The 12,922-nt window shown below is 35.5% G+C and overlaps 1 protein-coding gene across 14 annotated transcripts in view; it reads right to left on the reverse strand.

The window, feature by feature from the left end:
* The window catches only part of HIVEP2 (HIVEP zinc finger 2), a 392,429-nt gene that overhangs the window by 167,845 nt on the left and 211,662 nt on the right, over positions 1 to 12,922 (reverse strand). The gene's annotated exons all lie outside the window — the stretch shown is intronic.

Raw genomic sequence — 12,922 nt, forward strand, 5'->3', positions numbered from 1 at the left:
AGTTTAACAATCTTTGTATTATTCCACTAAAAACGGCTTAAGCACTCTTAGAACTGAAAGAAATTTTATAAATCATCTAGTTTGACCACCTCACAGTACAGGGAAAAAAATAGATTACCTGGGTCTAATGAAGGATAAGGTAAAGACAACTCAAAGGTTGTGGGCTTTCTTGGTAGCTGTGAGAGAATACTGTCAAGGTCAAAAAAAACAAACAAAAAATTTCTATGGAATATTGAGAAAAATCTCTTTAAAATATATATAGATATAGATATATAGATATATATATATATATGGATATATAGATATATGTCATTTTGTTGAAGATGCATGACTGGAAGAACACATTAAGATGGACCCAAGAAAAGATAACAGTAGCCACCAGAATAGATGAGATTATCCAGTAAGAAAGGGTTGAGAAAGTAAAGAAGACAAAGACCAAGTCTTGGGGAATGCTCCTATGTAAAGGGATGTGGTGTCCCTTTTTCATTTTTTTTTTTAAATTTACTTTTACTTAGGGAATGAAACAATCCTTTCCATAGCATCATACAATAAAAATGATGCTTGTTTATGAAACTGCAAATCTACTAAGCATAAAAAAATCTCCTTTCAAATATACAACAAAATTATTGTTTAAATTTCTTTTTTTTCCCTTCTATCCCCCCTGCTGTTTTATCTTTATCCTTTCTTCTCAAAGAAAGGCTGGTGATGCCATGACATGCAAATGAATTGCATTTAAGTAAGGGGATGCTGTGCAAGTCACTAGCCTCACTTTCTCCTCCAGAGTCATCTGGGTCCAGTGGACAAAAATGGATCAGGACAACTGGAGATGATTCTGGATGCAGTGAGAATCCTTGGTCTTTTAAAGCTAAGATCTTTTCCAGGACACAATAATGAATGACTGAAAAAAATGTCCATCTAGTGATTAAGAATAGGTAAGATGGAGATGAGGAAAAGAATCCAAGAATGATAACTTTAAAAAAATGAAGCTGAGAGGGTAAAACCATCAGAGTTTCTCAATGATTAAAGCAAGTAAGAAAGAAAAGAAGCAAAAAAAAGAAAACAATATACATGGGTCTTTATCAGAGACTAGATTTACAAAGTCCTTTCCCTCAAAAATTATAAAAAATAAAGAGGATAAGACAGAAGTAAATCTATGATAAGCATGTTAGAGAGATCAGAATGGCATGATAAAGGAAACTCAAAAGCCTTCCTGCAAGAAGAGGCACCTAAGAATTCAAATGCTCTCCTTTCAAACAGAGGGATATTACCATTAGATAAAAATAGCAGTTTGTGTGTGTGTGTGTGTGTGTGTGTGTATGTGTGTGTCTGTGTGTCTGTGTGTGTCTGTGTCTGTGTGTGTGTGTACTTTTATTTATCAGTTCCTTTTCTGGATGTAGAATCTTCCTTCATATATGCTTTATAGATAATTTGGATACTTATAATAGACAAAAACCTTATTCACACAAAGTTGTTAAAACAATCTTAGTATTACTGTACACAATGTTTTCTTGGTTCTGCTCATTTTCCTCTTCATTATTTCACGCAAGTCTTGCCATGTTTTTTCTAAAATCACAATGCTCATCATTTCTTTTAGCACAGTCATATTCTATCACAATCATATACCACAAGTTACTCAATCATTTCCCAATTGATGAAGATCCCTGCAATTTCCAGTTTTTTGCCACCACAAAAAACTTCATTATAGAACATGGAAGCTCTTTTCTGTTTTCCCTAATCATTTTTGGATGATATCCAGTAGTGGTATCGACAAATCAAAAGATATAGACAGTTTCTTTTTCTCTTTGTGAAGGTCTACATTAACAGCTTTGGGGGTTCTTTCCACAGTTGTGAACTACTCAGAATCATCTTTTCAAATTATTAAATGTCTATAAAAATTAAAAAAATTTATTGTCTACTTATTAAAGAACTGGAAAAGCATAATAAAGGATGGAGGAAATGTGAATTTTATTAATTGCCTATTACCTGTTAAGCACTTTACAAATATAATCTCATTTGATCCTTACTATAACCCTGGGAGACAGGTACTATTGTCTTCATTTCATAGTTGAGGAACCTGAGGCAGGAATTACTTGATCAGTGATATAGTTAGCAAATACTTGGGACTGCATCTGAACTGAGGTCTTCCTGACTCAATGCCAGTGCTCTCTATTCATTGAACCACTTAGTTGCTATAATAAAGTTAATATTTGTACCTCTTTTCTGATTTGAAATAATCTCCTCATTCACTCTATTCTTGTATGATTAACCTTAAAGGAGGCAGAGGGAAGAGGTGGAGGAGGAAAAGAAGAAAAAGAAAAAAACAAAGAAGAAGTTTTAAATGGAAATATATCTACTGCTGTTAATTGTTTTTCTTTGTTACAAGGAATGGTTAGTCTATGTATTGGGGTACTGGGGAGGAAAAAGACTACTGGGCCACAACTGTAGTTTTTAAAAAAGCATCTTCAAAACATGAAAAAAATTTAAATGTATTTATAATTTCTTTATAACTGTGTTAACTTGATAAAAGCCTTACTCAACAAGATCCCTTCATAATCCACCTTAAAGGACATAGTACCTACATTATTTACCAAATATTGGGATCTGGTTTCTCCCCCCCAAAAAAAACTTGAATACCTGGTACAGTAAAAAGTGTGCAGAATATTGTGTCAGTGGCCAGATCTTGACTTTGTCACTTGCTACCTATGTGGCTTCAGATGGATTTTCAGTTTTTTGGATCTTAGTTTCTAATTCTGTAAAATGAAGGTTTTAACCTAGATCAAAGGTATCATACATGTGGTCCACAAGACTACTAAGTATGGCCCAAACCACATTAAAATGTGGCTGGAAAATATTCAACAAAATAAATTGTAGTTTGTCCTTCATTCTCCAAGAAGACCATGACACCAGGGAGGTGATGCCATGACATGCACATGAACTGCATTTGAGTGAGGTGGTGCTGTGCTAAGTCATCAGTCTCACTTTCTCCTCCAGAGCCTTCTCCAGTTGCCAGATATGAATCAGGTTGACTTGAGATGGCCCTGGATGTGAGGTGATCAATAAGTGACTTGCCTAAGGTAGTTAAGTGTCAAATGTTTAAAGCCAAATTTGAGTTCAGGTCCTCCTAACTCCAAGGATGGTGCTTTATCCATGGTACAATCTAGCTGCCCTTTTGTCTGCTTTAGCAAACACATACTAAAATTGGAATGATATTGCCTTGTAAAGATGGCACTCAAATTCGAACAAAGTAACAAAATAAATTTAAAAAGCAATAAAATACAGATAATAGTAATATATGTGCTTTTCTAATTCACATGCAACTCTAAGTAAAGGATCCTTACAACTGATTTGAGGGAAGGTGTTTCTATTTAAGTTTGACACCACTGGACTAGATGACTCTTCCTGTTCAAAATCAAGGATCCCATTATAAGGTACTCAGAAAATACCTGCTTTTCTATTCCCATTGTGCACACTTCCTACTGTCAGTTTTTACAGGAAAGGAGGAAATTCCTGAAAGCATACACAATTGTCGAGTATATTTTTGGTGTCATTTAAAATGCTGATGAAGTACATTTATCCTCTCATAACTTTTTTTAGAATCCAAAGGCAATACCATTTTCAATAGGATGGCAAAAATGATGGGCTCAAAACAGACAGTTCTTTGAAATGTCCCATAATACAGACCCAAATATTTGATTACCAATAGATATTTTTGATTTTTGACTTGTGGATTAATCTCATGCTTATACTAGTCCATATATTTGAGAAAATATTTACAAATTTACAAATTTTTAGTGATATTCAGGTTATTCCAGCTCTCTAAGCCTTCACTTTCTTATCTATAAAATAAAGATATTAAACTTTCTAATTCTAATATATATATATACCTTGATAAAATAAATCAGAAGAATTTGGCTTTTCCTCTCCAAAAATGCTTTAATTATTCAAACTATATTAATATAAAATTTTGTATTCTTAATATATCTGAGTAGATTAAGTATTTTTAAAATAATAGACAGGAAAAACCCCTTAGTGAATGAAGGATGAGGAGTTTGATCCCAAGTCAATGCCCAATGCTACCTCACTCACAGTTGCTGAATCTATAACTCAACTGGCTCCAACTTCTATATGAGACAAGTAGATGCTAATGGATGACATCAGGGAAGTACAGAGTGTTTTCTGTGCCTCCCCAGATGTCCTGGCACGAGACAGGCTTTTCCCGATCTGACTGATAGTCAGCCAGGAAATCTGTCTCAGCTGACAGCTCTGGATTACAAATACTGAGTGGTGATAGAAAAATGATTGCCTGAATAAGGAGAGTTCCCTACAATCCTTTTAAAAATGAAGGCCATTTATTTTTCTTGTCTCTCTCTCTCTCTCTCCTTTTATAACCCATATCATAAATTAAAAATAATTAGATTAAAAGTCAAGAAGTCATCAAGGCATCTTCTCATCTGAAGGGCTCTATATACCTAACCCAATCCCCAGATAAATTCTTATAATTCTTATTTTGATGATCGTATATGAGAGTCAAAACTCCAGTTGCCCACATTACATCCATTGCTCTCTCTCAACTTGGGCCAGGTTTACTCTCTATAATAGACAAACTGAAGCCCCTAATACTCCCTCACAGGCTTACCATATCAATGCCAAACAGTACAGATATCCAACTGACATAGCTTAGTGCATCTCAGAACTTCTGAGGTCAAGAGATTCACCAGTCTCATCCTTCCCCGTAGCTGAGCTTACAAAGTGAACATAAAACCTGGTCATATTTAGGAGCATATTTACCTTGACAACATCTTCTACTATGCTGAAATCAATTTATTCATATGTGACATGCCATATTGATGGAGAAAAGAGAGCTAATATTATCTATAAATTGATCATCTAAGTTAAAATATTTTAAAGTCACCCTTAAGATTTATTTCTACAAAAATGTCATAATCCAATATTAAGCAAAAATTATCAACTAGTGTCTTATCTAAACAGTATCAACTAAGGTCATTTATTTTTTTTCAACTGAAAAGTCATTTTAATGCTATATAGACCTGGTCTCAGTATTCACCAGTCCAAATAATCCAAATTCCTGAGTTTTTTCTTTATTTTTAAATTTTTATCAAAAAAGTTGATCAATCAACTAAGGCAGAGAGTAATGATATATTTGGAAATGGAGAAGACAAAAAAAATCAGATGTTAATAAAAATAAATTTTTTAAATCCAAATAATCCTGGGCACTCTTGACATTCCCACAGCTTTTGTCTTTCAATAGTATACTCATTTTTCTCTTAAATACTCTATTTAATTCAAGTCAATTCAACAATATTTTAATAATCATCTATTATGTGTTATTAGGTATTAGATATTAGATAAACCAAAGTTCATGCAAAAATGAAGCAAAACATGAAAATAACGTGCTTGAAAATAATTTGAACAATGCGATTGGAAAAATCAATGACTAGAAGAAAAACTCTAATTCTGAATACCATATAATTATAATGACCAAATTTTATCCCAAAGAAGAATTAAGAAAATGAACTTTTTGGCAAAGGTTGGGAAATCAAAATGTGGAATAATGTATATATCTTCAGATATACTTAGTGTAAGAGAATCATAGATTTAGAGCTTAAAGGTCACCCAATGAAATCCCTATATTTTACAGAGAGAATACTGAGAAAAAAGTGAGATTAAATAACTTGCCCAAAATTGCACACTTAGTCAAGTGTCAGAATCAGGATTTGAACCCAGGTCTTTCTTGATCAAAGTCCAGCTCATTTTTCTACTGATTAGTTTTCCTGAACTACCCATTTTCCTCTTCCCCCCCCCACTTATACTATGGCAATAGATGGCTGTCTACTTTAGGTTGAGTGTAGAAGGGAAGAAGGATATATATACATATCCTGGGGTAATAGGTGACAGAGAAGAGATTTGAATCTAGATCCTTTCATTCCAAATCCAATGTTCTTTCCAGAGAGCCAAGAAATTTTATCCAGTGATCTATTCAGTACTGACAGAAGACAAAGTATAAAACAGGAAAATATATATCTAAGATCAATGGGACTGGAAATGAAGACATATAAAGAAGAACACAGATCAAGGGTTTTATTTTAAGATATTTTTAAGAAAGAAATTTTATGATTTATTTCAATACTGAAGTCATCTGTTTCTTTAAAATCCAAATCCTATATTCTGATCATCACCTTTTACTGCCCTCTCTGACACTGACACACACACACACACACACACACACACACACACACACACACACAAACCATTTTCCTTTGATGACGTCAACCTATGACTTACTTTATACCCTTTCCCTTGACTTCATCCTTAGTGAACCCATTATCTGGACTAATGATCCATCTGCCAACGTGACCATCATTGTCCCTCATCTTCAGTGATAGATCAGTTACCCACAGGCCAAGCACACCTTGAATATCATTATTACTCAGAATTGCTTTGTTTAACAGAACCTTGAACCTGGTACATCCCCTCTCTAGTCATAACCATTTTATCTTCCATTCTCTGAAAGTCCCACTATAGGTCTACTCTAATCAGACAACATCTGGATTATTATATTCAGTTTAGGACACCACCATCCACTATTCCTATGGCTTTCATTATTACTTTAACTTTCACTACTAAAGTGTTCTTCCTTTTGAAGCTACTCCCCAGACTATAATGCAAGCTCTTTGAGGGCATTAACTATCTTTCCTTTAATATTTTTATCCCAGTACTTAACAAAGTACCTAACATACAGTAAATATTTAATAATTTTTTTCACTTATTTATTCATTCCAGTTTCCTAAAATATAGTGAAGGAAGGAAAAAAGAAAGAAGGAACAAAGGAAGGGAGAGGGGGGAAGGAGGAATGAAGTAAATAAAGCAACAAAGAAAGGCAATCATGTATGTGAGGGACCTTAAAACTGTGATATGAGTTTTGACTGAAAAAAACTAGGGACATTTATTATGAAGAAGAAAAGACTAAGGAAAAGATTTGTTAAGTATCTTCAAGAATTTGAAAAAGCATCATGTGAAATAGGTTTAGAAAAATATGGATTTAGAGAAGGGGCTTATAAGTCACCTAATACAATGGTCTCACTATAAAAGAGGAAACTAATTGTTGCAGTATCAAGCCATGAGCAAATTCACATAGGTGACCTGCCCAAAGTATGCCAGTATTGGCAAAGATTTAAACTCAGGTCTTTGGACTCCAAATTTCCCATTCACCTATCATGTCATTAGTATAGGAAACTCCTGTGGGAAAAACTTCATCTGCCAATGCATATTAACACATATTCTGAAACTAAGGAGCTTTGGGGAGTTGCCTAAGGTAATGAGATGTTAAGTGACTTTCCCAAGGACACATAATTGATCAATGCATCCATATGAAACCAGTTCTTTTCTTTTTTTTACTATGACATGACAGCTGTCTGATTTTAATTTTTAATAGTGAAATCCTTTATTCTGAATTTCTTGAAAGAGACGCCTGCACTGATAAAGACCCCCTCAGGGTCCATAGAAACACTGGAGGCTTGTCTTTTGTCATCTTTTCTAAGATATCCCCCTCTTTTTCCTTGTCTTCCTCCTCCGCTCTCCTCTTCTTTCCTACAGCCCTGCTACCCAAACTATTCTGACAAAGTCAGAATTCAGTGTCTCCTTTAGGGAAGCAGGGATGCAGGGGACTGAGCCACTTGGTTCCTCCAGTGTCTATGGATCATTTACTGTGAACCTCCTGGTCCACTCCTCAAGTCTTTTTTGGGGGGGGATTGTTGGGAGAGCAGGCAAGTATTTTCCCCCATCCACCACCTCACAGCAATAAGGGTTCAACATGAGGCTGCCTCACACCCACCCTGATCCAGGGAGAAATGAGTTCCCCACCCATGTTCATAAGCTATTAGCATTCTCTGCCTCCCTCCCCCCGTCTCCTTCACCTGGGGTGATCTATGGGTGTAATGGGAGGTGAATTATTGTGACTAATAAAAACCTAACCATCTAACCTTACCCTATTTATTTGATGCTGGGAATGTTGGAAGTGGATTTTATTTTCTGATTAGAACACAGTTTTCAATATGTCAGATTTGTTGCCTGTTCAGGAAAAGAGGTTCCTCTGGAGACAGCCCAGATCATCTCTTTCCTTTTGGGGAGAGGTCTCAAATATTCGGCCTATTGTTTTGCCTCTTCCACACAAAGACTCCTTTTTACCCCAGAACGACCGACAGCTCCAACCAGCAAGGAGTCAAACAAGGTAGATAGAACAGTTGCCTGAAGTATGCTGCCCCCATCTCCTACTCCTGTGTCACTAGATGACACTTAGGGGAGCAATAGATGACTGGCTGCAGTCCCTAACTCTCTCCATTTCAGCACCTGTACTCTTCTATTGAGCCCAAACAAGCTCTGGGGTGCTTCAGGACAGGTATCTTTGTAAGGGAAGAAACAGCTGGAGCTCACATGCTCCCTGTGAAGATCAGGTCTCTCAAGGTGGACCCTCCAACAACTGCTGTAAGCTTATGCAAACAAAACCTTTCTGTTTATATGAAGCTGCTATGTATGTGCTAGAAAACTTTTCTTTTTAATTTGTCTTTGGGAAAATTTTTAAAAATAATATTAATAAAAAAGATCAAAGCAAAAAATGTTTCAGCTCCCCCTTTGTGCTGTCTGAGCTGGGGCTGGGCAGTGCAAGAGGGACTCTCAGGGGAGGGTCCTCTGCCAATTGAGACTTCAATGGGCTTGAAATAAGAGGGAACAGTGCTTCATCAGTAATGATCCACACAGTGAAACACAAAATCCATTCGAATTCCAAATCCATGCTTCCTATGGTAGTTCCTTGTGTGTTCCATATGAGAAATTTAAACATGGTTCTAGATTCTTGTACTCCTTAGGATTCACGATGGATCTTTTTGATAGGGACATTTTAATTCTTCCTATTTGACTGCTGTGGAAACTGAGGCCCATTAACTTCTGTTAAATAGATTCCTGATTCAGGATCACATGATGAAGATTTGGGTCTAGGTCTCTCTACTGAATATGAACCCTGCTGGGAAGGAGGAAGCAAATGCAAAGTATGCTCAACTCCTACTTACTTCTCACTAATGCCTTTCATTGATTCTGATCCTGGTTCTTCTACAAAATAAAATCCTATAAAAAGCTGAGGGTGGGGAGAGGAATCTGTATAAGATGTTGGTTTAGGTAGTTTCAAAGAAAAGTTCTTGAAATAAGTTCTCCAGAGGTGGTTCTTATATTTCTATCTAATGAGTAAAGTCAATCTATGTTTTGAATAATGTGAACCCTACTAATTCCACTTCCAGTCAGTTTTCATTTGCTGCTTTGAAAACAGATCTCCAATCCTAAAAAAAACCAGTGTCTTATAGTGGTGAGAATCCCAGACGATGAGTCAGAAGACATGAAATTTAGTCCCAGCTCCACAACTCCACAATGTCGTAGATCTGTAACTTTAAGGAAATACTCATTTTCTCTACAACTAAGTTTTTCTTCATCTGTAAAATACCTATCTTATCTACCTCAAGCCTATAAGGAGCAAATGAAATAGCATAGAAGTGCATGGTAATTACTTCCAACCACCAATTAGATTCAAAGAAGATAATACTCTCCAATTTTCTGCAAGATAGAGAAGCAAAGTAGTCTTGGTTACAAAGTTGAAGATAAAGAGTGAAAGGAAAAAAGGGGGGAGACAAAATGGATAAAGAGGTATTTTAAAAGTCAAAAGAAAGAAATTAAGAAAAATGTGTTCAAAGCCTACATTTCACTTTTCTGTTTGTCAATCATCTTCATCTAACTCAATATCTTAAATACCTTTGCTTCACAAACCAATTATTCTTCATTTCTAGTTCATCATTATCATCATCATCATCACTTTTACATAGCACTTTAAGTTTCATAAAGCACTTTACAAATATTATTTGATCCTCACAAAAAGTCTGGGTAGTAGGTTCTATTTTCAATTATCATTTTACAGGTGAGAAAACTGAGGCAGATAGCAGTTAAATGACTTACTCAGTATTACATGTAGTTAATATACATCTGAAACAAGATGAGAACTGAAGACTTTCTACTCCCAGATCTAACACTTCCATCCACTGTGCACCTTGAACAGCCCGAATGGACCGGGTTTAGAAATTGGAGTTTCTTTGACTCTGCCCTCATTTCATGCTTCGCGTTATTTAAATTGTCCAATCCTATCCAATCTTTATTTGCAATTTCTTTCCTCGTTCATCCATCCTTTCTCTTCTCCATTCCCAATACCTCCAGTCTACTTCACACCTTTGTAACTTCATGCCTAGTCTAGTGCAGAAATTTCCCAAGTGGCACCTCCCCATCATTCCTGCTTCCAGTCTCTTCCTTATTCCATACACTCTGTATTCTATTTTTACATTTTTGTTATTGATGAGACCTGAATTCCTCACCCAATCGTTGAAAGACTTTGACATTCTGACCATGGTTACATTTCTCACATTATCTCCCTCTATTCTCTACTTTACTCCAACCAAAATGAACTCACTATTTCCTTATTTTGCCAACCTTATTTACTTTGTTCCTTCCCATCTCTGCCTAACCCAATCCTACCCATACTTGAAGCTACACAAAAAATTCCATTTCTTCCACAAAGTCTCCCTTTAGTCTCCTAGTTAATAATGACCTTGTCCTCCTCATAACTCCTTTCATACTTCCTTTTTATTACTCACCTGGTATATCCCTTACCCTTTATGTTGTAGTTACCTTTAAACATATGCTTCCTATCAGATTGTAACTCCTAGAGACCAGAGACTATCTTTTATAAACGTATGTACCTTAAGGGGGGAAAAAAACTTACTACATTGTCTTGAACACAGAAGATTCTTACCAAATGATTACTAAAATAAACTTTCCCTAATAACTTCTAGCATGAATATTAAAAATCAAAGTGGACTCAGAGTTAGGATACCTTAAATAAATCCCAGTTGTGACAACGTCTCAGGGTCTCAGTTTCTTCTGTAAAATAAAGCTGACAATACTTGTACTACCACTCTTCCAGAATTCTTGTGAGACGAGCACTTTATAAACCTTACAGCATAATATAAAAGTTGCTTGTTATATTAGCTCCCTAGATAAAAATCTCAATACGTGTCCATTGCCTACTGAATAAAGTCTCTATGAGTCTAGCATTTGAAGTCCTCTACTATTTATCCCAACCTATTTTTCCACCTTTATTCCCCATTATTCCCTTTTATTCACTTTTTGCTCATGCTAAATTTCATTATTTGCTCACACATAAATCATCATCATCAATATCATCATCATCATCATCATCATCATCACATTCATTTCACCATTCTTGCCTTGCCTTCTCATAACTCCTCATAAGACCTTTTACTTATCATTCATTTATATTTAATCTAAGTCTTTAAAGAGTTATAATTCCATGTATGTGAGTGTTGCTTCTGCTGATGGTGAGGGCAGCCCTTCAATATCTTAGTAGTTGCTCTTCAAGAACTGTCAAGTGTGCAAAACATTCACCCTCTGGCAACCTTCATGATCATCTTTTTTAAATTTAAGTATGCTGATTTTTGTGGAACAGAGATATGCAATGTCACCCATATTTGAAGCTTTTACATTTTCAATAGAATCTGTTGTAGACTATAGAACCTTGCTAAGCACACTGACTCACAGAATCACAAAGCTTTAAGGCTGGAAAGTGTCACAGAAATCATCTCTATAAATCAAGAATTAATTCCTCCAAGGAATGTCATGGGACAGTGAGGTGATGCAATAGATAGAGGACTGGAATTGCGTCAGGAAGACTCATCTTTGTGAGTTCAAATCTAGCCTCAAATACTTAGTAGTGGTGTGATACTTTGCAACTTACTTAAGCCTGTTGATTCTTATTTTATGGATGAAAGTAATATGGATGTAGAAAAACTAAGATCTGGGAAGATGTTGATTTGTCTAGGGTCATATATTTAGTCTATTGCAGGGCCAAAAAAAAAAGACTAGTTTTAAACACATAGTCCCAGCAATTTCTAGTATATCATATTAAACCTTCACATCCTGTAAAAAAGTTGTCAGTGTACCTATCTCATCTCCTCAATTAAACAGTAAACTCCATGAAGGAAGGACTGTGACTTACTCTTCTCCATAGCCTCAAAAGTTCTTCCTGCTCAATAAATATTGAGTGGACAAATGGATGGATGAATTCCCTGTTCCCAGGGGTTTTTCTGAGGATTCCTATACATAGATAAAACAGACATGATGTCAGGGGGAAAATGTCTCACCGAAGATACAAGTATCACAGGTGCCAGAACTCTAATTACAGAATAAATGAAGAAAAATCTGAATTTGGGATATTCATAAAACTTCCTATTAAGATCTTGAAAGTTCAGTGGCAGGTTTTTAGGGGAATTGCTTTGGATTTTTATCAAGGAAAGAAATTGTTATAGCTGTTGTTGGGATTTGGGTGAGCTTTTTATTTAAGCTAGTATGGAGGTAATGACAAACAGTAAAAAAGATCTGTGTTAACCAAGATATAGCAAGGACTCATTCACAGATATACTAATGAAAAATTTCTTGTTCATAGAGTTGATAAAAAGTACTATTTTCATCTCATTTTAGTCAAGGGTCAAAAAGTTTGGAGCAAGTCATTTAAACTCTCCTGACCCCTATAATTAAAACTCTTGTGGTATAGTGGAGAGATAACAAGATTGTGAGTCAGACAAGTTCCAGTCCTAGTGGTGCCATAAACAATGTATATGACGAGAGAAATAATTTAATTTCTGTGATGTTAAGTTTGTTCATTGATATAATGAGACTGGATTAGATAATGTGTAAGATCCCTTCCAATTCTAAAATCTCATGTTTCATTTTATCTATCCAGAGAGATTTATGTTCTTTTCTATGGAATTTTTCAGAAATATCAAACAAAGCACCT

Source organism: Macrotis lagotis, chromosome 5, assembly GCF_037893015.1.
Source record: "Macrotis lagotis isolate mMagLag1 chromosome 5, bilby.v1.9.chrom.fasta, whole genome shotgun sequence".
In the NCBI taxonomy this organism is placed as follows: domain Eukaryota; kingdom Metazoa; phylum Chordata; class Mammalia; order Peramelemorphia; family Peramelidae; genus Macrotis; species Macrotis lagotis.